This window comes from Podarcis filfolensis, assembly GCF_964270895.1.
Source record: "Podarcis filfolensis genome assembly, chromosome: 4".
Classification (NCBI taxonomy): domain Eukaryota; kingdom Metazoa; phylum Chordata; class Lepidosauria; order Squamata; family Lacertidae; genus Podarcis; species Podarcis filfolensis.
Window position 1 is genome coordinate 41,849,665 of NC_139607.1, and position 26,469 is coordinate 41,876,133.

General features: G+C 40.3%; 1 protein-coding gene across 1 annotated transcript in view; it reads right to left on the minus strand.

Annotated features, from left to right (window-relative positions):
• The window catches only part of LOC310762005 (uncharacterized protein), a 352,306-nt gene that overhangs the window by 305,565 nt on the left and 20,272 nt on the right, over positions 1–26,469 (minus strand). The window contains exon 2 of the transcript XR_014547773.1: positions 18,717–18,758. The gene's annotated coding sequence lies outside the window, so the exon portion shown is untranslated. The remainder of the gene's footprint in view (positions 1–18,716; positions 18,759–26,469) is intronic.

Genomic DNA, 26,469 nt, shown 5'->3' on the forward strand with positions numbered 1-26,469 from the left:
CTCTGTGGTTTAACTGACAGTGCCACCCACATCCCTCCTGCAGTCTAAAATGGTACAACGTAGAAGAGCAAAACCAAAGTATTAGAGAGAAACCTGGATAATGATGAAAGAAAACTATTACAAGAAAAGAAGGGCCTAGAATTTGTGAAAAAAGTTAAGTATCTGGGAGTGAACTTGTCTGGGAACAATCTGAATTTATATAAAGATAACTATGAGAAGTTATGGAATGAAATAAATAGAGATCTAGAGATATGGTCAAATTTAAAACTGTCACTTATGGGCCGGATTTCAGTGGTTAAGATGAATATATTGCCGAAGATGTTATTTCTGTTCCAAGCCCTCCCAATTATAGATAACGTGAAACATTTTAAAGAATGGCAGAAAGTTCTATCTAGATTCATCCGGCAGGGGAAAAAGCCCAGAATTAAATATAAATTACTTACAGATTCTAAAGAAAGAGGGGGATTTTCCCTGCCAGATTTGAAAATATACTTTGAAGCAGCTGCACTTTGCTGGATTAAGGAATGGATACAATTAGAAGATACCGATGTTTTAGATTTGGAGGGATTTGACAATGTGTTCGGATGGCATGCATATCTACGGTATGACAAGGTAAAGGCCCATAATGCTTTTAAAAACCATGTAATTAGAAAATCTTTGTATAATGTATGGATAAAATATAAAGATCTCTTGGAAAGGAAGACCCCCAGATGGCTTTCACCAATGGAAGTGAAGGCCTAGAAAAAGTTAAATATGGACACCAAGTGGTTGAGATATTCAGATTTGTTATTGGAGGATAAAGAAGGTTACAAATTAAAACCATTTGACCAAATTAAAGATAAGCTAAATTGGTTCCATTATCACCAAATTAATGAATTGTACAAATTAGATAAGAAAAATGGGTTTGCTTCAGAAAAATCTAAGTTGGAAATGGAGTTGTTGGATTCCAAAGTTAAAAATCTGTCTAAAATGTATAATTTATTGTTGGAATGGCATACAAAGGATAAGCAAGTTAAATCAGTAATGATAGATTGGGCAAGAGATGTGGGACATAATATAATGTTTGAAGATTGGGAAAGGTTGTGGAGGAAAGGGGTCAAGTTCACTGCATGTACAATGTTAAAGGAAAATATAATGAAAATGATGTATAGATGGTACTTGACTCCTGTAAAGTTAGCACAGATTTATCACAACAGTGATAATCTATGCTAGAAATGTAAAGAAAAGGAGGGTACCTTTTACCATATCTGGTGGACTTGCCCCAAGGTGAAAGACTTCTGGGAAAAGATTTATAATGAACTGAAAAAAAATGTTGAAATATACATTTACTAAGAAACCAGAGGCTTTTCTTCTTGGAATAATAGGTTTGGAAATGCCCAAGAAAGATGTTAAATTATTTTTGTATGTCACAACTGCAGCAAGAATTTTGTTAGCGAAGAATTGGAAAACATAGGAAGTACCAACAGTGGAAGATTAGCAGATGAAGATGATGGATTTTTCGGATCTGGCCGACCTGACTGGAAGAGTCTGCGACCAGAAGGAGGAGGAGTACCAGGAAGAATGGAAGAAATTTAAAGACTACTTAGCTAAATATGTTAAGATAACTTAATTGGAAAAGCTTGCAAATAAATAGATAGGCTTAGGAGTTAAATATGTAAGGATAAGATTTAATATGTTTAAAGTCAAAATAGAAAGGATGAAAGATGTTAAGTGACCAAGTTAATTTTTTGAGAAAATCGATTTTGAAAAACTGTTAAAAATGAGATATAATGAAATTCAACCAAGGGGATTTGAGGAAGTCAAAACATGCATGCATGTTTGTTTGTTTGTTTGTGTGTGTTTTGAACTTGTGAAAACCAATAAAACTTTGAAAAAAATAAAATAAAATGGTACAACGTAGGAAAGAGTGAGAACTAGACTGAGTCCCAAGAGGGAAGTCATAAACTGCTGTGCCCCTGGATTAGGTCTGAGAACAGGACATGTTGGTAAGATTAGAAACAAGAAATGTAAGAAACAGGACCATTCAGGGCTGGTTCCATCCCTAGCCAGAGTAAGGCCACAAGCTCAGGAAGCAGATGCTCTAGGCAGAGGTGGCAGCCCCCTACCCTTTCCTCCTCAGACTACTTGCCCTTTCCCTACAGCCTGTTCTAACCTAGCCTCCTTCCCTCAAGTGAGGTGAGGATACAATCCCATTAGCTGTGTCAAAATAACATCCAACCGCTAGTTCATCTGGCTTCTGTATGTTGAATGGTAGGAGGAGATACACCATCTTGTCCTTTGCATTAGGCAACAAAATTTCTTGGGCCAATCCTGGGATCATTGGCCCATCAAGCTCAACGTTGTCTACACTCAGTAACACACAGTGGGGTAGGATGGCAGAGATGACCTCAGCTCCTAGCAGCTGGGCCTCTGCTGCATACCAGGAAGGAGGTGGGGAGGTGGCAGGGAGGTTGGTGCGGTGTAAACACAGCAGCACCAGATTGGCTCTGCTGGTGCATCTGCACTGCACCGATCTCTCTGCCACCTTGCTTGTCCCCTTGTCCTTCCAAATAAGCAGCAGTGACTCACCCGGCAGAAGATCGAGTGAGCAGCACTGGCTTGCCACACCATCCAAAATTTTCTACACTGTCTCGCTATGACTCCCGGGGTTTCAGGAATGAGTCATCTCACACAGTAAGATAGTAAGCAACTCACTGGAGATGCAGGCGATGTGTCTACTGGAAGCGCTTTCTCAGCTGCTGAATGTAGTGGAGTGGGCTGGACCTGAGGGCAATGAGCATGGTCCATACATGGAAGGACAGTGAGGAGATGTTTTCCTAGTCTAACATAATTTGCTAAAGTCATGTTTCTATAACTGGCTTCCTTGATGTTTTGCATCCAATTAATTTGGCAGGGGAAACAATACACTTCAATCAAAGCTTCTAAAATTACTACACTGTGCTCAGAGGGAACCATTCTCAATTTACAAAAGGACTAACAAAAACCCTTGCAATTATCAGTTGGGGGCAGGGTTGACAATATGATGGCAGCAAATCTACTGATTGTATATGCAGCGTAATCCTATTTTTCAGGGCAGAGGGGTTAATTGAAGAAACAATTAACTGTATTGCTGCCTGATTCAGAAAGTAAATGTATGCTTGTTCAAGGATTTTATTTTGACTTAGAAGGTGAAGCCCTGGGATTTCTCGATTTGAATGGTGTATGGATTGAGAAAAATCCCCCACCCTCGGGTTCTTGATTGGTTTTAAACAAAGCTTTTAATTAGACTTCTTGTTAAGGCACACAATCAGATAGCTCGTTGTTTTGAATTTGTTTACATAAACCTCTGGCACATTATTTATTTTCTACGGATCTTCACGAGTGAAAAGAGAGAAGTGTCACTTACAGCAGAAAAGGGCTCATCTGACAGGCACTGCAGATTTTTCTTTTGTGTAGTCTCTCCCTCCCCATCCCACCTCAAGCCAAGAATCAGACATCTTTGCTGTAGACTGGATATAACAGCACAGCAAAATGCTACAAAATAACCTACACCCTCTCATCCGCACATGGGGAAGGGTCTTGGCTCATTAGTAGAGCATCAGATTTGCATGCATAAGGTTCCTAGGGCTGGGCAAGGCTCCTGTCTGAAACCCTGGAGAGGTGCTGCCAGTCAGTGTAAGCAATACTAAGGTAGATAGTCTGACTCAGTATAACACTGAATTATCTGAAATTACTTAGCGATAAAGGATACTCTCATGTCAGGGCAGGTTCAGAAAGGCAACTTATTTTCATGGTATGTGGGTAAACATCTATTCCGTTTATTACTACCTGGATGTGCCAGATAGATTGCCAATGACAAAGAGCCAACATCTCTGAATAGCTCAGTTGGTTAGAGCATGGTGCTGATAACACCAAGGTTGCAGGTCTGATCCCTGTATGGGACAGCTGCATATTCCTGCATTGCAGGGGGTTGGACTAGATGATCCTCAGGGTCCCTTCCAACTCTATGGAGTTCAGAGCTCGGAGACCTGTGGCCTCCAAATGTTCCTGGAGTACAGCTCCCATCACCCTGACCTTTAGCCATGCTGGCTGGGACTCCTGAGAGGTGGAGTCCAGCAATAGCTTGAGGTCCACCGTTTCCCCATCTCTGGTGAAGTAGAATGGTCTTCAGAGATAGCTGCAAGCACCACAACCCTTTCCACAAAAAGGCATGGTTGGTGGCAAACCAGGAGTTTGTGCAGGCTGGGCTGTATTGTAATGTTTAGAAATCCGCTCTGTGCTTTTTTGAGTAGTTGTACAATACCAGAATCATACCATAGTAGTTCCCACACACCCTAGCTCTGACATATGGAGATCTGGGCTGGTGAGAGGAAGAGTGGCAAGGGGTGGTTCTTGGTCTTGTCCCCCCTGTCGTTTCCCAGCAGTCAGACCCAGCAGTCAGACCCTGCAGCCACCCACATATTAGTGCTGAACTTCTGGTGCAATTAAATAAAGAAATTCCTGTTGGAAGTGTAACTTTTAAGGAACCTATGCTGAAAATATGACATTTTTGCTATCTTGCACTGAAACAACAGTGACAACACAACAGGCTTAATTTAAGGTCGATGTCACAATAACCCAGCCTTTTTAGTTACCATGAAAGATGAAGCTATAAATAAGTCTGGTATTATTTCAACGCATCCCTTGCAAAAACACCAAAAGCAACTGGTGGGTGGGGAAACGGCTCTAGAGGAGAATGAAAGATTACTTTTGTGACTTTCCGTCAACCCACTATAAAGCTAGCCTGATGAATAGAGTCAGAAACAGAGAGGAACAACATTTCACTACCATCTACCCTTCTGCGATAAGCCAGCCTCAATGACATAGGTCAAAACCAAGGGTACTCGCCAAGATGCAAATGTAGATAAGATGTCGTTTATTACACAAGGGTGGTGCCTATTGAAAAAACAAGAATTACAACAACAACACCTGATAGACTGATAAGAAGCACTTTTAGCAGGAAACTCTGAGCATTGCAATGGTTGCAGACAGAAATCTCTGAGGTCTTTCAAAATGAACTGGTGAAGCTACATTCTTGATGTTGAGGCTGATGGCAAACTTATTTAATTTTTAGGCAGGTGTCACAGTTGAATTAAATGGTGCTCTGCATACAATATATTGGTTTAAAACAGCCATACATGAGAGTCAGACAATGAGGAGTATAGGTGCACTTCTTTAAAGTGGATGCAAACTAATCTGCTCCTATGGAGTCAGGTGAATCAAGCCACACAATACAAAATGTGCCAGATACGGCTAACATGTGGGCCAACATCCAAACAACAACAGGTGTAGAGACTTGGAAACTCACCCACAAATACATGCAATCATTGCTAGTCAATGTCTCTTGTACCCCATGCCATTTCCCACCAATATCCACTCTATATGACTTAAATCCAGACTAGGTTAGTTGAACTTGGGTCCCACAGACATTAATGGGACATGTTAATTATCACTTAAGTTCCATGCTAAGCTAAGTTACACAAGCATTGTCCTGTATATTCATAAAACAATCCAGTGCTTTTCTACCTATCTGCTTTTAGATACTCCTTCTACTGCACAGACTCATATTTGGTTAATTTTAAACAAGGAAGTGGGGTAGAAATAATAAAACAAAAATTAAATGATCAAACATTTCAGGATGGAGTTTTAGTTCAGGTCTTAGCATAGGTGGTGCATCAGTCCCACTTGCTGGGTCTTATCATTGCTCAGAGTGACCTAGACCATACCTTAAGCAACTTGTGCATTACAAGGGGAGATTATTGAGGGAAGCCGCAGCAGGCTACTTCTTTTCCAGAAAACTTGTCAGCCATGACTGATCTTTTCATTGAGGAACCTCTTGATAAAGTCAGTGAGATGAGCTAATAGTAAATAAGCATTATGGCATTCTGACATACAACATATATTTCAATGCTATGTAGAGGAAGAGTATTTATTTTTCAATGGGGCCTCTTTTGGTTTCAGTGAGGGAACTGCATTTCTCCTAGGGCTGTAAATTAACTGCAGCACTTCAACTGCTTCTAGAGTGTCAACATTTGCCATTAATACAGGCTTGCTGCAGTATTAATACAGCAGAAGGTGGCAGCATGCTGCATTTACTGAAATGCTATTTAGAGAAAACAGACATCGCACATGCATCCATACACTTAAAACAGCACTAAACTTAACACCATGTGGATGCCTATAAGGCAAAATATATTCCACAGGGTGGGAAAGCTAGTTTAATTTGCATGTCCCTGTTTAAGCATCTAAGTTCTGGTAAATTCTATTTGCAGTTCCTAACAAAATAACATTTTGAATCAAGAAGTGGTGATTAAGAGCTTTATTAGACCACAATGGAGTGGACGTTTAAGAAGGACTTCTACAAATTCTCTACAAATATGAAAGCCACTCAGATATTACAGTTATATTCCACAAAACTGTGGAAATCAGTTCTTGCTTCTTCTTCTTTAACAGAAAAGAACATTGGTCCTCAGAGTTTCATGAAAGTCAGAAAATTGTTGTAGTCTTCAAGTCAAATACTCCAGTGATGAAGCTATATCCTCTTAAAACCTCAGCTATCTATGATTAGATGTTTCAATGACAGGGAGAGAAGACCTAAGGCTAAAACAGTGAATGGTGTTGTAGTCCAATGCCAATAAGAGAACAAGGTTTTGTAATCAAATAGACTATTCCTTGGATTAAATTCTTCTTCTGACATTGGGCTGTATCCAGTCATGCCCTTCCACTAAAGGAAGAGCTTTCAAACCAGTGAGTGGAGGTTTCCTAGAATGGAAGGGATGTTCATTTCAATGCAATTTTTGCTGATTCTTCTTCCTTCCATACCACCCTGTGCTACTGGCCTACAAAGAGGTGGTAGAAAAGCAAGACTGAAATCCTAAACATATTTATCTGGGAGTAAGGCCCACTGAACCCAGTAGAATTTACTTTTGAATAGGCATGCTTAGGACAGTGCTGTAAATTTAGTATTAGTAAATTTAGTATTGTAAAAGTGATATAATTGCCCCCCCCTTTCTCTTTCTTCTACTTGTCTCTTTAAAATTCTGTTAGCATCCAGGAAAAATATTCCTGTGATAAATGTAAACAACTCTGTTCCCTTCAGGCTATACCTCTGTTATTTTCTTGAAAGAGGATTTTATTTTTTATTTGCTGGAAGCCAGCAAACGGCACAGATTGACTGATAATGGGAAATTCTGGAATCCCAGCACTGATAATATTTGAATGCTTTGTGTTTAATAACTATAGTTTTAAAATTAGCATTATAAACTAATTTTGTCTGTAAAATGGATAAAGCATTTAAGAATAAACCTTGATCAATTTTAGAAACATATATGAGCTCTGTAATTTTTAGATTCATTTGGCTGAAATCCTATACCCAATTACCTGGGAGTAAGCCCCATTGGACCTAACAGGACTTACTTCAGAAGTGACACCTATAAGTTTGTACTGTTAATAAAGAATTCCCAAAATGCAATTCAGGAGCAGCAGGTTTGTGTTCACTATTTACCAGTGGGTTATCAGATTGTTTTCAATAGGAGTTGAGTGCATAAGATTCCATTAGTGAAACTGTTTTGAAAAATGTTTTGGAAAAATTGCAGGAGGAGATTACAACAATTAAGAAACTGTTTGAAGCACATTATACTTTCCCTAAGGTAGCATGTGAGAGACTTTGCTCCCCAAAGAGTCTACTTGCACCAATTTATATCTACCATGAGGTTTGCCTAAGGTCACCCAAGCAAGTTTTTGTAATAAGTCCATCACTTTTGCTATCCCTCTGCATAGGCTACATAGTTTTAAAAACCAATGGAAGCTGTTAGCTTTTTCCAATAACTGGGAAGGCTTTTGAGGTGAATTGTTGCAGAATAATGTTTATCTTAGGACAAGCAGGTGGTTGATGGCATCTGGAGGAGAAAGCCATTTCTCACCTCCATAGAGCAGATCTCAGTGCCGATACTCCGCTGTTCCTAAAAATAAATTTCTCCCTTTGGGAGAAAAGAGGATATCAGTCAAGATCAGCTGCACAAATCCAAGATTTGAATTCCCTCCTCTCTTTTGGTTTCAGTGCAAAACTGCTCTGGAGATTTTGCTGTAAAGGGAACTTAAGCTTCTTATCAAATAAAGCCAAATGCCAGCTTTAAGTAACTCCTAGGAGCTTGGTTAACTAGTTTTACAACCGGACCATGTTAAGGAGGAGAGGGTGGAGATGGGCAAAGGACCTGCCTCTTCTCAATGGAATCTCACAAAAGTCACCACTGTATCCACACACCTTGCTCTGGGCTGATACCTGGGGCTCCATCTTGTATTGCTCAAGGAACCAGATTTGGCCCAGGAACTTCTAGCTGATGATCCCTGCTGTAGGATGTAATTGTTATTATGCTACCTCTAATCAAACACCTTTTAACTTCATAACATAATGTGCCAATAATTCAGATCTCCTTGATTAAGCAAGGCATCAGATAAGAGGTCTTTAAACACTGCATTTATTAACTCCCTGGATATGTTGAGATTTAAAACTGCAGTTCTTATTGAACAGTATAACCATTTCAGGAAGAAGAGTTTTTGTAGCACTAAATCTTTATGATAAATACAGTACCTAACAGACCTAATAATTGCAGACTGTACTAATTACCTTAAGGAGCTACACTCCAATAATGTACTGAGTAGACAACAAGTCTTCCAGCTTTAGGCCTCTGCTCATTAAGTCAAATTAGTATGATGAATGGAGAAGGTTATTTGGTTACGTCCACAGTTGACAGAGCTTGTTTATCACAAAGGGGGGTAGAATTTAGCAGAAAAATAAAGAATAACTAAGAATTATGTTCCATTTTCAAGCAAAGCCAGCAAAACTATATACAAGGCATAATTTCACTTCCAGTTACAACTGGGATCTCCCAATGTTCTTCCATCACAACAAATCATGAATTAGGATTTCTGCTTGTCTATAAGAAAATGCCCTTGAAAGGGTGCTCTGTAAGGCACCCAGGTCTGAAGAGATTTAGAGTGAAGCTGAAACATATAGTCATTCTGTGTAAAGACACCCTTGATATTAAAAGCCTTTGACTGTCTCTCTGATGATTTGGTAGTACTTGTGGAACAGTGTTCAGAGAAAGTACTTGGAACATGTTGAGAACTCTTGAAGCACTGATTTTATTTACCATCACCTTAATTAAGAACACAGACTGAAAACATGATTGAGGACATCTCAATGAAACAAAACCCTTCTTCTTCTTCTTCTTCTTCACTTGCCCTACATGTTCTTCTCTTTTCATATTCCCAGTCTCCGTTACACCTACAGTCTGCTTTCTACAAAGAATTAGACCCTCCAGGGATGGACAAGGTAGATATTATTTTCGCATACAGGCCTGAATCTGAAGAGTTTTGGAGTGGAACTGAAATACAAGAATTCAGAAGAAAAGATGCTATTGTCCTGGCTCCCACCCAACACACACAGGTGGAAGGGCACTTACCTAGAAGCAAGCAGGATGTCTTTATTCAGGTAAGTTATGGTACAGGCTCAGCAGCTAAAACAGCACTCAGGAGAAACAATTAAGGAGTGAAGTGCAGAACTGGATGCAAGTGCCAAAGAGGTCCCAATAAGTTTCCCTGCTCTTCCTGTCAAGGTTTTAAAGACAAAGTGTGATGTGCTCACTCATGAGACTCTCTTGCCTTGTAGGAATATTAATATTGCAAGCTCACAATCCATCGGGGCAGGTGGGCCTGCTCACATCTGTGAAGGAACAACATGGTTTTTGGCAACAAGTTTGCGCTCTCCTGAGAATTGAGAGTTGTTCGGAGACCCAAATTCCCTTCACAGAGCTACAATTCCCAAAGTGATTTAACATGTCGGGCTTCCCCATCCATGAGGCAAGTTGAGGTGACTGCCTCAGACAGCAGAATCTACAGGAGCAGCAGGTCCCAATGTAGATCTGTATGCCCCACCTCTTGTTCCTGATGTAGATCTTCACTCACCCCTTCTTACCTGGTGGGGAGGGTGCCGTTTTTTGGTTTGCCTCGGGTGTCAAAATGTATTGGACTAGCCCTGTTAACAAGCAATCCACTCTTCCAAGAGAACTCTGGAAATTGAAGTTCTGTGAGGGGAACAGGGGCCAACTCTCAGCAGTCCTAACCACAGTCCCCGGGTGCACTCCCCCCACACTCCTCTTCCTCCGCCAGTGGGTATCAGAACCAGAAGCTATGGGTTTTTCAAGTACTGATTTTAAATGGAGAAATAAGCAAGCCAATGTAATAATTTCAAGACTAGATTTACTCAGGAGCATCTGCTGTCATAGGTCAGAGATGTGTGGGCCCAGTGGCATAGCCATTCTGGTTCTCTCACCAGTGCATTCACAAAGCCTTGTTCTTGTCATTACCTCAACCCTGCCAGGAGGCTATTGCCATGATCCTCCTCACTGACCAAATCATTCCCATATTTATGGAATGGAGCACAATATTACTATTATGTTATCCCCATTCACTATGGGACTTACAGTCCAATCCTATAAATGTTCACTCACAGGCAAGGCATTGTTCCTGATTGGTGGGGAACAGTAGGATGTCCATCATAACCCTTTCTGTATTGTCTGGTTATTTGTTTAATTATCTTCTCTCCCCTCAGGCTGAGTACACATTAGATCCGGGTGCCATTCTGCCAATGTAGAAACAGTACCTCTCCTGTCCTGGCATGATGTGAGCATAGGATTACTCTGTTGCACAGAAAGGTGCATAGCCTTTTCCATATATCCACAGGCCTAACAGTTCACATTATTATGAGCATTGTTAAAAGCTCATCTTTAAACAATGATTCCCCACCCCAGCGCAATGGGGAATTTGACTTCTAGCAAGAGGTTATCATCCCTTTACATCAAAAGAGAAAGGTAATTTATTCTTGTCAGTTGCCTTCAAGTAGCGTGTCATTAAAATGATACCTTTATTGCACACATTCATTTACATGACATCTTAAGTCATATCCATCTGTCAGATGAAACAGATAAAAGAACTAGCTGTCCTTCAAAAGGGCCCTTTTTTTTACTATTCATAAAGTTCTGTCAAAAATCTTTTTTATTATGAGGATGTCCAACCTATCAATGGAACGGCCACTCCCCAACCCCCAACAATTTCTTTTTTAACAGACTCTTGTCAAAAAATGAAAGCCTCATCTGAAGGGAAGGTCTGGACTAGGATTACCAGCCAAAGACGACCAGCATAGCGGCAGGCACAAGCACTCCCTTTAATGTACTCCCCAAGGATGGCTTCAGGTAGAATTTATGTGTGTGATGCATTCCATAAGAGTCTGGAATCTCAGTAGCAAGCCATTTTATCTTCAGAAGCTAGAAATAAAAGTAGCATGATTCTCAATGGCCAGAGAACATCTTCATTTGTGAGAATGCCTAACAAGTCTAAATAGTTTTAAACTGCAACTATAATCCTAACTATATGTGGACAAGCATAGTGCAGTTTTGTGTGTCCCAATAAGTGGGCTGTGGGCACTTTGTGCAGTAGTGGCTGGTGTTGTGGGGTGAAGCCATGAACCCACTATCTCAATACTGGCATCACTACAGATTGGCTCCACTGGTGTGTTTAGATGGCCTTGCCGCCATCCCACCCTGTGCATGTAAATAAGCAAAATGCATACATTTTTACACACACTTTCCCCAGCATATGCATTTTTCTGCAAGTGTTTTGGCTGGAAAACTGCAAAATTCACAGCGCTGGACATTTTGAAGGATAACCCTGTTTCAGTTCATATACTGATTTGGAAGATACAAATTAGGTGTGCAAATTAGTGTGACCTGAAATGCATTTCTCCCTCATCCCTAGACATCACACACAGCTCTGTCCTCTAGAGACCTGCCACAGCTCTCTATCACATACCATATGCACCTGAGGTGCCCACTCTGCTCAATTATAGAGCTGCCCCTGGAGAACCAGCTCTTGTGCCCATAGATATTTCCTTACAAGTTCCTAGAAGTGCCCACAGCCCTCAATATTCCCATTAGTTCAGGAGATATGGGACTGGACCATCTGTTTCAAGAGATGGCTTCTGCTTGTGCCCTAGGAATTACTATTCTGGGCAAACAAGTAGTCCATTTGATTCAACATTTTGTCTATCAAGCATTGCCTTAGAAAAGGTTCCTACAAGTGAGCCTTCTCATTAGATGTCCTCTTATGTTACAGCAGCCTAAGAGGCCAACAAAGCATATTTTAAAACAAGACAGCCTCTTACAAGTCCTGCATGTGTCCTCCAGATATTGCAATGCCTGCAGTCATTCAGGAGAATGGTGGAAATTCCAGTAACCTAAGAGAATACACTATTACTGATATTATTTCCTGTAAGGGTTGATGATTCATTAGCTGCAAAAGTTCCTTAATCTCACAAATGGCTAAATAGCCTTAAGAACATGTCCCCATGCCAAGGATCAGCTTTATCAGGACAGCACAACTTCAACTTAATGCTTCATTTCTATCTTTACTGCAATCTTAAGCAGCTGCCAGTTTATTCTAGCCACCTTCTGTACAGTAAGAGCAGACTTCTATTTAGGCAAGAATTTATCAGCCAGGCAGAGAGCATTTGATTTACATTGCTCTAGAGGTAAGATGAGTATGGGTTGGAGGGAATGTTTGTCTCTATTAGTTTTCTTGCTTAGTATGATCAAGCAAAGTTGCAACCAACCTGCCTGCTTCCAGGCAGAAGCGAGGAGGATTCTGCTTTTTGAGAGAGGGGGAGCAAAGTGGGGGCATAGTCCAGCCAAAGTCAAGCACTTAAAAGTTCTATTAATTGGGAGAATTGAGCAGCCCCATTTCTCTACATTTTAATGCAGAGTTGCTTGTCTAAACAATTTCTCCTACAAGCCAGTCAGCTCTGCTCAGTTTTCTGCTGTAAACTGGAACTGAATCCTATGTGCTAAGGTTTAGTCTGCTGCAAAATGTTATGCATACGTCTCTCTCTCTCTCTCTCTCTCTCTCTCTCTCTCTCTCTCTCTCTCTCTGTGTGTGTGTGTGTGTGTGTGTAAAACAGAATCCTAAGTATTGGGGTCAGGAAATATCACAAAGAGAATCAGAAAGGGGGCAAAGTGTGTTTATTCCAAATATGATGTTATGGTTGTTAAAAAAGAAAAGACTGGTAAGATGGGAAACTATGGGTGGCATCTTGGACTATTTACACCTTGTAATAACCTGTATAATGTCAAAAATAATTTAATTGACCTATGGAAACATTACATTGCTCACTTCGCAGTACTGTATGTTGATTGCAAATAATTGCGGTCTATCCTTTCCGTATCCTTTCCTTCTGTTTCCTGTGCTTTTCCATCCCCTTGTTTGTTTATATATGCCTTTATCTATTTCTGCCTTTTACTCAGATGTATTTATGTTCAGATTGAAACTGAATTTAAAAATTAGAGAAGAATAATGGGATGGATGTCAGCAACTCTGCCCCCTCTTCCCCTCCTGCCAACAATGTTGAACAATTTCCATGATACTTTGTTCAATATTATTTTATTTTCTGGAGCTATGTACTTTCCTTTGTCTCTACTAGAGAACACATGTAGCCATATAGGTATTTCAACCAGTGGTTTTCAACCAGTGTGCCATGGCACCCTGGGATGCCTTGAACGATGATCAGGGGGGCCACGGGCAACACTGGCCTCTGTCCCTCTTTCCTTCCCTCCCTTCCTCTGATGCCCTCTCATGTTTCTGCCTCCCCAAGGCGTGCACAGCTGTTTATTGCAGCAGCCCTGGCTATAAGCTCTGCAGGTGAATGGTGCTTCTGAGAAGCACCTCTCTTTGGGGTGGGGGTGGGCAGCTCAGATACCAACAGCAGCTGCCCAGAGGACTCCCCAGGAGAAGGGAGAGGAGAGAGGAGGCTGAGGGAGCACTCCACAAGGGAGGGTGTTTGAAAAATGGTGAGAGGCTGCCAGCTCTGCAGACAAGGGGTGACATAACTGGGCTCCTGAGCCACTGGGTTGCTGCAGAAAAAATGTAGCTGGTCAAGGGAGCTGTGGATTCAAAAAGGTTGAAAACCTCTGACTTAAACCACTGTTGCCCATCAGCAGTACTACCCCACTGCAGCAAACCTGCCTGCTCTAAGTACTGTATTCCTCATTCCATCTGTTCTTTACCCTATTGACATTGAAAAGGCAATTATGCAAGAGCAGTGAATGTATAGAGGTGGCTTCTTTAATCGTGTTGAAGGATCCTAAGTGGGAAGAAAAACCATTGCTGTCCTTATGCAGTGCTGGATGGGCATTGAAAGTATTTGGTGTTGAAGCCTTGAACATATTCAGAGATATTTTAAGGTGTGGTATAGATTTCTGTTGTTGTTTTTATAAAAAATGGACATTTTTGAATTACGTTGCTCAAAGTTAGTTTTGTCTCAATTTAAGCGGCTCCGCATAATCGTAACAAATCTTATTGGAAGGCCTATATGTAGAAACACAAAAGGGACTGCGTTTAAGTCATCTTTATAAATGTCTTGCCTAAGCAGTGTTTATCATGCACTCCAACTTTATACAATGCTGATAAAATGACTTATGGCAGCTTTAAATCTGGTCAGGTTGGTCTGCACTTTGCAAGCTGCTGGTACTGCAGAACACACGCTTGAAATTGTCTGGAACAGAGATATAAGTGGCACTTTTATGTACCATTGGCACAAGAAGGTGAAATATTTTTGCCTTACTAACCACAACAGGGAATGTTTATCTGAGGGCCAAATTAAAATAAACACTGAGCTAGATATAACTCTGGTTTCCTCAGGTCACTAACATCCCTTTACAAGAGGCAGTTGCAATCTGCCTCAGAAGACTTGGGAAAAAGAAAAAAAGGAGTGGGGTTTCAAACCTTTCCCCCTTTACTGGCTTTCTGCATAAAATTGCCCCCAGCTGTTTTTCCTCCATGGGGAAAAAAGATACAAATACCTAGTTTTGTGTTGTTTAAAAAATGGGGGGGGGGAGAATGTGCACAGCTTTGACTGCATTTCAATATATATTCACAGGTAAGTCCCACTGAATTCCCTGTGGAACACCCTCCCATCAGATGTCAATGAGATAAAGAACTACACAACTTTTAGAAGACATCTGAGGGCAGCCTTGTATTGGGAAGTTTTTAATGTTTGACATTTTATTATGCTCTTATTATGTGTTGGAAGCTGCCAAGAGTGGCTGGGGCAACCCAGCTAGATGGGTGGGGTATAAATAATAAAATTATTATTACTATCATTATTAGGGGTTACTGCTGCATAGATAGGCAGCAAATATATTGATAAGAAACCACACATCGACCATTGTACAAACCACCGGCAGAAAAAAGAGGCAATGAAGATGTTGCTAATTCCAGTTGGTTTTGTAAGGGTGGCTTTGCTGTTGTTCCCAGTAGATGTAAGCAAATTTGTTGAATTTATTAAGCAGGGATGGACAGACCAGTCTATTTTTGCTCCATGTCAATTTCATAAACTATTCATTCAGATCTCCGTTCTGTCCTGTCTTCCCATTAATTGGCAGCATTTTTGAAGGAAAAACCCCTCAAAGTATGCATTTCTGAACATATTTCCCCCCAAAATGCATTTTTCGTTTCTCCACATGCATGTTTGTGTTTGTCTCACAAAATTTGGGGAAGTGCTAAATCTAAAGAGATAACACAGTTCTGATCCATGTATTAGTCCTGGAGGTGCAGATTTAGTCAATTCACGTAAAACGGACAACCAAGTGAAACTCTCCTCCATCCCTAATAAAAAAAGGAGCAACACTTGATAGGCATCACATCAATTTAACCTCATGTAAAACACTGGGTAGTCACTGAATATGTCTGTTCCATAAGAAACATACAGCTTCCACACTAATTTATTCAGCCCATTTATAGACCGCTTTTAACCCACAGATCTCATAGTATACAATAAGGAAAATTCAGTCGCATAATCAAAACACAGTAATGCGCAATTTCAAGTGAATGACATTTTTAAAAATCCAAACACATAAGGAATTTTCAAAGGCAACCATCAAAATGTTATCTATTCCTAGAGTTAAAAAAGAAGTACCGTAATTTTTTACCCTTTCCTCATATGAAAGACTGTGGACTCTTCCTGATGAACTGTGCCACATGCATTCACGTTTTATGTGGGTCCAGACAGTTTTGCCACTACCCTTGTGTAATCAGCCTGTGTTTTGCCATTCCTAGCAATTATCCCACACTCTCCACTACTGTAGAAAATTCTAGTTTTAACAAAATAATTTAACAGTACCAGAAAGTCCACAGATGTGGAATTTCTCATCACTATTCCCTACAAAAAAAGTTCCTTATGCCTGATTCTTTCTATCTGATTAATTACTTCCTCATTCCACCAATGCTAATCTGATTGGTCCCAAAATATAGAAGTGTGTGTTTGTGTGTTCAAGTCCTCTGGTTGCAAACACAGGAGGAATTTCCATTTCAGATCAGGCAAAAAAAAATAAAAATCAATTTATTTATTTTAGCACAGAGAATGTACACCCAAAGGAAAAGTCACTCTGCATAAGCTCCTTTACTATCTCGTGTTGGTAAGTGAGCACAACTTCTGGAAATGATTTAATAAAGAATTGCACTAGTGTGGTAACTTTGTTGCAATTCCAGATGCACCAAAAATGGAAAAGTAAAAATGAGACAGCATGAAGAGCCCTCTGCCTGAAAGGGTGTGATATATTACTTGGTGATGGTACCCCTGGCTTTACTCCTAAAGACAGAAAATGCCACTAATGTTATTTCTGACCCCTTTGCCCTCTGATCCAACTGAAGTACATGAAAACTGCCCACACTTCCTCTATTTTGAGTGGCATTTAAATACAATTTGCTACAAAAATGTGTATCACGATTAGGAAGCTACTTGATGTTAAGTCAAACCAATGATACATCTAGCTCTATGTTGTTTACATAGACAGGTAAGCACTGCTGAGATAGAAGCCTCCTCCAACCCTGTCTAGGGATACCAGGTATTAACATGAGGGCCTCTAGTATGCAAAGCGTGTGCTAGAGCACTGAACTACAACTCCTTCAGCCAGTTAAGCACGTTCAGGACACATCTATTTCAATAGGAGAGATTTAGATAGGTGCTTTGCTGCCTAATCCTAATGCAGTGCTAGGCATGCCTCGTTGATTTCAATGGCCTAAAACACGCTTAGCTCGACAATGTGTTGGGTTGTAACTCTCCCACTGAAAGCATATTAATGGAACTTCAAAACAGCAATACATTTCTTAAAAGTGGCAATAATCTAAAACTACATGAGATGAGGCATTAGATGTACCAGTACTTTCAGAGAATCAATCTCTGGAGAACATGGGCTTTAATTGCTTAACTTGAGCTTTAATTTCTTTGCAAACCAGCAAATTTTTACAAAATGAGAATATTAAATCCTAATGGTGATCATTTTAATTGAACTGATAATTATAATTTCCTCCCCTTTGTAATCTGCTTAATTGGATTCCTAGTTAAGGAGCTGGGATATTGTGGGACTGTTATTGTAGAATAGGGTTTTCTTACCCCTGTATTAGCCATTGGTCATGCTGAACTGGCACGAACCCCATTATCTTTTCCATCTTGTGTAGTTTTTAAGCAATGATTGGAAGAAGGGCTTTTTTTCGTTAAATGGGCCATAACGATCCATAGCTCTGGGTCCATGTAACTTGGCTAATTGTAAAGGCTAATTGCCCATTAACCTTTACAATATAGCACTGGCATTCTGCCATTATTTTTTTTTAGTAACTGGTCTCTCATAGTATACTAAAATGGAACTATACAGGAAAGGAGTCATCTACAAAGTAGTGATTAGCATGTCAGAGTAACACTGAATGGATCCAGACTCAAATCCCCCGCCCAGCCCAAAATGTATTCAAAAGGACCCTGAAGTCTCTCTCTTGACTTCCTAGGTCATGCTGAAGCTGTTTCTGATGCCATAGTTAATGCTTGTGTAACTCTACATTTTTTTCCTGGTTTCTTATCCACACAAAGGGTGGGGATAATTCTTGGGCAGCTGAAGAAATGGATCCTGCTGCAGAAATCATGATGGGTCTTTGATCTCCCTGGAACCCTCAGCCTGGCAGTAGCATCACTGCTGTGCTTTCCTTAGTATAGTAAATACCTCTTTAGTTTGTTCCTGATGCTGCTAGTATTTTCATTTTTGCAATAGATTTCATTCCTCCCGCTCAGGTACCCATAAAAATGTCATAACCTGCAAGAGCTGACATCAGTTGGCACTAACACATTCTTTTAAACATTGCACTGATGACACTACAGTGTTTTTCATGACAGCTTAGGCAATGAACATTTTTCAGCAGCTGTACGCTGCCATGATTCAAATGTGAAATGAAAGTTGCACAATATGGTCTCCAGAAAGTAAAGTAACTCTTATCCAGTGTATGGTGTGTACTCCACATTGCACTCCCCTTCACTGATAGTCCTGTTTGGGAAATCTTTCTACACAAAATCCTTGTAGTGCTGCTACAAGCTGGACCACAATGACTTCACCAATCATTGTTACATTGCGACCCTTTTGCCCGTTCCTGTAAGTCATCGCCTTTATTATTTATTCATTCATTTCTGAAGCACTCTTTAACCCAAGGGTTCCTAGGGAGATATGCAATATTCAAGATAAAATACAACATATGAGCAAAAAGCATTAAATATCATAAAAACATATGACCAATGACCACGTTTTAAAAAAGAAACCAATAGAACTCACCAGCAGCAGACCCACAGCTCTCAGCTTATCAGTCTCCAAAACCTGAAGAAAAAGGGACATCTTCAGTTTGTTTATTTTTGTTCATTTGCAAAAATTCGTGCTGGTTGTTGACCTGGTCATAGCCTTTCAAATTTTCCCCAATTCAGGAAAAATTCAGGAGTAATCAACATTAGGAGAAAAAAAATCTCATAAGACCCAAAAACTCATAACACTGTTGAATGACTAATCAGATCTGCTCGTATATTCTGTGCGGCATGTTTTGCTGGACAAATGGCAAATATCTCCATCACTCTCTTTGACATACTATAAACAAAACATTTAAGAGATTTGCTTACAGGAAAAAACTCATAAAAGAACACATGCCTGTGTGTGAATATCAAAATAAACGAGGACCTTTTCTGGATTCAAGCTATTCATATGAATCATTTTTGATGGATAACAACTCTCGGTTATAAATTCAATTTGGCTCTGTACTGAAGAAACATCAACTCTGCTTGATTATAGCAGCATGCACTTGTCCCCTTGCAACTACAATAACTAGTGGAAAGGGTGACATAGAATTCAAGAATTTATTACCAGCTTTGTATCCTAAATGGCTCTGTGGGCCAACTAAGAGCAGGGAGCTTACTGCTGATCTGAAATATAGATAACTGAAAAGTGTTTAGACTTGGTACACTTGCTCATGGATGAACCATAAAATGGATGGTGATAGGGGGGCAGGGATATTAAATCACTATGGATAAGACTCCCTAAAGTAGTAGATATCCCAAATGTATTTTTACAGTGCAAACTGAAGGATACCACGCCTGATCCCTTTTCACCCCAATCAGCAGTATTTTTTAGGATCTTCTCACTGCAATAACCTTTGGAATGTTAAAAATATTCATGTCCAATGAATTTGCATAGGTAGATGAATGGTTGCTGGTGCTGCAACATTTGTGATCATATGTTCTAAACTAAGATTTTCTCATGAAAAAATGACTGGATTCTGAACAGCTCTTTTCAAAAACAGGCATCACCATTTGCAAACAGAAATAGATAACATGCATTGGTTGCATAATTTGCTTTTTAAAATGAAACATCTTTGGACCAGTTCTCACAGTGACATTTTGCTCTCTGAATGGACAGTCCCAAAGATCCTGAGCAGAAGCACCATTTTCTCAAACTGAAGGGGCTAACATGACGTCCTGACATCACACACGTGTGACGTTACGAGTAGCCAGGCGCAGAGCAGAATGCCCTCTTAACATTGAGGGGGCCAGTCAACTGCCTCATCCTGCTTTAAAATTAGTACCAGCATAGAACTACCATCTTCCCAGCCCTCATTTCATGATCACACCTTACCCCTTTCCCCACACCCAATTCTGCTGATGGTCCAAAACTAGCCAACTTCTCCCTTTTCATGTCTTAATATGACAGACCCACATCCTGTCTCCATGTCCTATCTAAAACTGCAACCTTGAGTCATGCCCTGTCAGGTACCCAATTTCCCACTTGCCTTTACCTTTTTACCTGAGCATTGGTGATGCTATAGATATCAGCTCTGTGATGCTGGTCAGATATCAGTAATTTTGCTTATGCCCTCATCCTGGCAACTGATCCACAGTGTCTGCCTTTCAGAAAACTTTTCTATTTCTTCTCCTTCCCGTTCAGTTCAGTTAAATCCATCAGCAATTCTATTTAAATGTAAAACATTTTAAGCAACCTTATAATAAGAAGAAAACCTGAACCTTTCAGCTCATAATACTATTCAGAAGTAGTAAATTTAAAAGCCTTACATTCTCCCTCAGTAACTGGCAGTGACTAACAGCTTGGGCAAAACACATCAGCTGAGCAGCTCCACCCTCGCCACTCTGCCGGCTGCTGCCGGCAACAGGTCCCTTATGTCTGCAGTAGATTTGTATATAACTCCTCTGGGCTCAGTTGTGGACATTGTTAATATTGGATCAAAACCCAGATAGCATTTGTCTCATTCATGTATGATAACAGTCATTTTCTTACTTTTTGCATAATGCATTTTGCTGATGCATTATGTAAAAGGAAACCTCCTGGGTGCCTCTTCGCCTTTACCACTTAAAGCCTTGAGTCTGAGAAATTTCTGACCAAAAACAATTGGATAGTAAAACTGAGAATTGAAAAGGAGCTTCCAGATCTGATTATATTGGAGCTTAAATCCCTGGCAGAATCTTATCAGCATTCAGGTCTGTCTCAGAGCTAATTACGTACAATTAATACTTTCACTGTATATTTTTGGACACCAGGATAATTTGTGGAAATCGTCCCATGCTGGGAATTCATAACATGGAGTGCAGTCCTTAGCTATAATTTTTGAGTGTCTGTCTTACTTCATGCTTTGACATACCACAACAGATATCCTGTTTTGTCTTTGAAGGTGGCTTAAAATGTATTGCATGGATTCCATTTCAAATCTGAGAGTATTGTTGGAAAGATAGAGGAGAAGGGTAAATGTTATTAGGGACATATTAATGCATTGGTAACAGAGGCCTGGGCTTTGTATTACAAGAAAAGCTTTGTTGCGGTTATGAGTGAGAAGAGTCTCTCGAAAGACATTAGAAACCGGCTCCTGAAAGGCTAGTGAAACAATACATAAAGCTGGCTTTAACTCACCTCTAGCTGCTACCCTAAAGATAGAAAGCTATCAAAATTTAAGTGGATGATATAATTCCACTTTCCACCCTGCCTTGATTTAATTCCCCCTGTTTAGCCTGGGATGCTGGCTGCAAACTTAACTTTTGCAAAAATCACAATAAAAGATGGGCGAGCTCCTCCTTATTCCCTGTGGAGAGGTAAGACCGCCTGTCAGTCATTGTGGCATCTGCTGTGCTAATAGCAAGTACCTTCTCAGTTGATGCACTTGATAGTGAGCAGCCCAGGAAGAAGACAGCTACAGCAGGATGCTTGAAAAAGTGCAAGACACAAAATCCCTCAAGCTGGCAGCACTGTTGATATTCGGTGCTGGCAGACGCAGAGGTTGCGGTGAGATAACCTTCTGTCATCTCTGTGGTTCTCAGCAATGATTTTAACTCTCCCAGTGAATAAAGAACACTGAGAACTCAATGTATTCTAGAAAGATGGTACACAATATTTAGGGATGAAACAAATGCTGGTGCACATTTTGCAAATCTAAATGAGCCAATAGTCAAATTCAGCTTCCTGAACTCATTTTATCCCAGAATGTATAACTTGATGCTCCACTTCAATATTATCTACATCTGTTAGATGTAGACCTCCAGAGGTCACACATTTTTTGATGCATAAATTTCTGATATATTAGTAACACCTATTAGGTCAGTTTCATTTGCACAATTTATCAACACACTCCCAACACCCTTATCTCTTGGTTACTAGGGAAAATATTGAATGAATTGGACCATGAAGGACTCTTCTGGTTACTTCTTTCCAAAATAGCCATCAGAATTTATCTACAGATTTAAAAAATCCTAATTATCTAGTTTGTGTCCAAAGTCAATCTCAAGCATTAGGAAGTCTCCACTGTTGCATTTTTATTTCTGAATTTTGTTAAAAATTTGGTGCATTAACCATGTTCAGTTCCTGTGTGTCAACCATGTTCGGTTCCTTTGCTTCCTATACACCTTTCCCCCACTCTGCATTTATGATTTGCAGGTCCTAGGAGTGGGGGAAATATGACTCAGATTGCATTTAAAGGTGCATGTATTCAATTCATGTTTTTGGAAACATCCTTCAAAGCCATCCTTCAAAATTTGCACATTTTTGAATTTTGCAATGCAGCTCTCCAGCCAACTAGTGTAAAGTGCATATAAACGCACATATTACTGAAAATAGCAGGCTAAAATGTACTATATTGGGGGAAATGCCAGTATTTCCTTTGCAACATTGGCAAAGGCTGAATTAGACTTGCCTTTTAGCAAAATGTCTTCTATCTAGCCAGTCTTGAACATCTTATAAAATACAATTTTCCAATCTGCATACTATTTTAAGAAGTACTGTATCAAATGTCATAGCATATATACTTTGTGTATCAAAGTACCATAGATCTACACATTTTCCTTGCCCAGAAATCCAATTATCTAATATTTATAGGGGAGCTGAATTTTGCAGTGTCAACCAAACCTAAACATTTCTCTTTCCATCTATCACCTACCGTTTTCAATATCTTTCCCATCTTTAGCAGGTTGCAATGGGATTGTAAACTTTCCCTACTGAGATCCATAGGCCCTTTGAACTTCTGTGAATTATATGCCATGATGTATAGCAGCCAATTGTGTTAGGCAAAGTGTGGACTTTGCACTTTGATGGGGAAGCCTCAAGATAATTTTTACCATTAGCACTCTTGCCCCATGCAAAAGATAAAGCAATTCTCTACATGCAGGAGGTCCCAGGTGCAGTCTGTACCATTCACCAGGTAGGGGTGGGAAGGACTCCTCTCTGAAACCCTCAAAAGCCACTGCCAGACAGTGTTGACACAACCCTGTGGCCTCCATATGCTTCCGGATTGTTACGTCCACCAGCCACAGCCAGTATGGCAAATGGTCAAGAATGATCAATAGCATCTAGAAAGCACCAGGTTGGGAATATACTGAGATTAAAGATGGGCCAGTGGTCTGACCTAATATAAAACAGCTTCCCATGTTCCATACATTCAAGTCTATATAAATTCAGCAACATGGATCCCATGCAAAGACCTTTCACTCCCAGCTTTAATTCCACTTTCTAGTTTTGTGATCCAACTTTTGGTAGTCAACTGCAGGATTTTTTTATCTCTCTGCATTATTCCAAATTCTCTTTCTCCGTGCGTGTGTGTGTGTGTGTGTGAGAGAGAGAGAGAGAGAGAGAGAGGGAGGGAGGGAGGGAGAATGAACATTACATTCTGTTCCTTTTTCTCCAGCCGTCCACAGCATGGCTGCCATCATATCACTCTGTCATCCCACCATCTAAGCTATGCTTCCCAAAGTGTTTCTGTGTCTGAATTTCACCCATAGCATAACTAAAATGACATTTACTTGCCAGTCTTTGCACAGATGTATGCTGCTTCTCTAGGATTACTGCATTTCTTGGCCCTGCAGTGAAAGGAGGTTTCTTTCTTTCTTTCTTTTTAAAATCACCTGAGGACAATATTTCAAATCCCTTCCAACAGCTGCTGCACTAATTTCAATGGGCAAACAGCCTCCCTCTCAAAATGTGATGAGTCATCCTTCCTCCTAAGGAAGCCATCCGAGCGAGGCAGTGAAATGTCTGGAGCTGCACCAGCATGGAGATGCACCTTTCCCCCACAAAATATTTTTTCTATACAAAACTGTGAAATCATCCCAGTGATGGAAATAACCACGCTACCTTTGACTCAAATGCAAAAACAGAAAAGAATAAAGCATATTTCAAATGCAACAGGACCTGCTTACAAACACATAGAAGTGGGATCAAACCTGACATACAAATAGTCAAGGATTCTCCCCATTCTTTGATTACTGCATTTTATCTAGCACCTCAAGATATTTTTTAAAAGATTCTGCTGGTCCTTAAAATTATTTCCTCTTCTCATATTTGCATTGCAAAATCTACAGCTCTTCCAGGAAAGACTGCAATATGGGCATTCCGGTATTCACAATGCAGCAACAAAAGACATCTATTATGGAATGAATAGTGTTTCAAATATAGAATTCACAGAGAATACCATTAAACTGGGATGTGTTTACTTTGTATAGTGCAATCTTATGCATGTCTACCCAGAAGTAAGTCCTGTTGTTCAATTGAGCTTACTCCCCAAGTAATAAGTATGTCTGGTGCAAGTAGTAAATGATTGCCATCTAATCATATGCACACACTGACCAAGGAGTAAGCTCCACTGAACTTGGTGGAACTTCTGAGGAGACACGCAGCAGATGGCCTGTCTGTAGTCTCAGTTAGTATGCATGCTTGACAAGTTATGGAAAGCCAATTTGTATTATAAAGGAAGAAATTAGTTTTGCAAATGCACCTGCAATTCTCAGTGTAATATTGCTGGGAGAAAATTGGATTATATCATTTTCTAGAAAACTCTGTAGAACTCCAGACATGGACACAAACAAACTATCATAAAAGCAGTAGAAAGAAACTCCTTTCAAGTCCTGAGAGCCACAATGATAGACCACAAGGGAGGAGACCTCACCACCCCCATGCTCCTGCACTTTTCACAGGTGTGCCCCGCACACAGACGTTATTTAGGTGATGCCTTTCCTGGTGAAGGTATAGGTGGTGGAGAAGCTCCACCTGATAGAGTTATGTTCTCATGCAACTTTTATATCCACAGGAATGAAGTCAGTCACTGAAACAGCAAGATAGAAGGCAAATACAGAGGAAAGCCTCTAAATCAGGCATGAGAGTCATCTTCAGTTTTGGAGAACCTTCTGGTTACTGGTGGGCAATGCCAGGGGCAAAAGTGGCAACAAATATATATATTTCATAGTTGTATCAGCACACTAGCTTCTACACACACTCACACAACCCTCCCTGTTTTCCATCCAGACACACAAACAATGTTACTGGGGTCAAGAACACATTCTAGACATGCAAAATGACTCAAGGAAGGGCCATAGGGGAATGCACACCACGCAACTGTATCATTTTAAGGAGGACATCCCAGGTTTACAAAAGCCACCCCAGCTTCCAATCCCAATCCCAGGTATCCCGCTTTGGCCGTGCACCTAATTCCGATGTTTTTAATTTGCTGCCAATGTTTGGATTTTGGAACAGTGTTCAACTCACACACATGGGGCCCTGGGTGGATTAACTGCAATTAATATATCCTCACCTACCTATTAAAATGCACCCCACACTTTTCACCCATAGTAGAAATTGTTACACACTCCACTTTTCCAAGTCAGTGCAGTGCTTAACCAGGTTTGGGTCAAGAGAGGCATAGCGGCACTTTCTTATACTTCTTTTTATTTACAGATATACAAGTTGAACATAGATGGGCGCAAAGCTTAAACCTTCCAAGAGGCAGCCAAAATCCACTGCTTCTACATCAGATCTCTAAGGAAATGCTTACATGACCACCAACTCGCTTCAGTGTCTCTCTCTCTGTCTCACTCAAACTGTAGCCGGTCTTCACCCGGACATCTAGACATCTATGATCTTTAGCAGAGGAAATGCACTTTTCAGGTATTTCCTAGCCATTCCAAGACTAGCTGTTGAGATCAATAGGCCAAGAAAAGGGAAGGACTTGGCAGCATTGCTAGAACTATTAAGGTAGTGTCCACAAACCCTCTTCTGTTCATACCCCCATCATAAAATAATTTTGTAAGATAAGAGCCAGGAAGATCTCCCCACCCCCAATAAATAAAATCCTTTTCAGTAATTGAAATGGGCTGTGTCTTATTCCCACTTGCGTTGGATTCATTGAGCCAACGTTTTGGACCTTCCCCGATTAAAGCACCCCAGCAGCAGCATCTTATTTCAAAGAGCTGCTTTCCCTCCAGATTCCTAGCTACTTCTCACATGCAGCCAGAGATATATAATGAAGCAAATGGCCTTAATTGAAGCATAAGGGATCCTTGGAGTGGGGGGGGGGAGAGGACACAGAGAAGAACTTGAGGCTGTAATCTTGATTTTCACAGAAGCAGCTAAATAAAATAAATAAATAAATAAATGGAAATCATGTCATTTGTATCTTTTGGGCTGATATGAAGTGTGGAATTCTTGGCATACCACAGCCTCATGATGGATGAAAACACAAACAAAAATCAATGCCTTAGCTGTTAAAAGAACACATTTT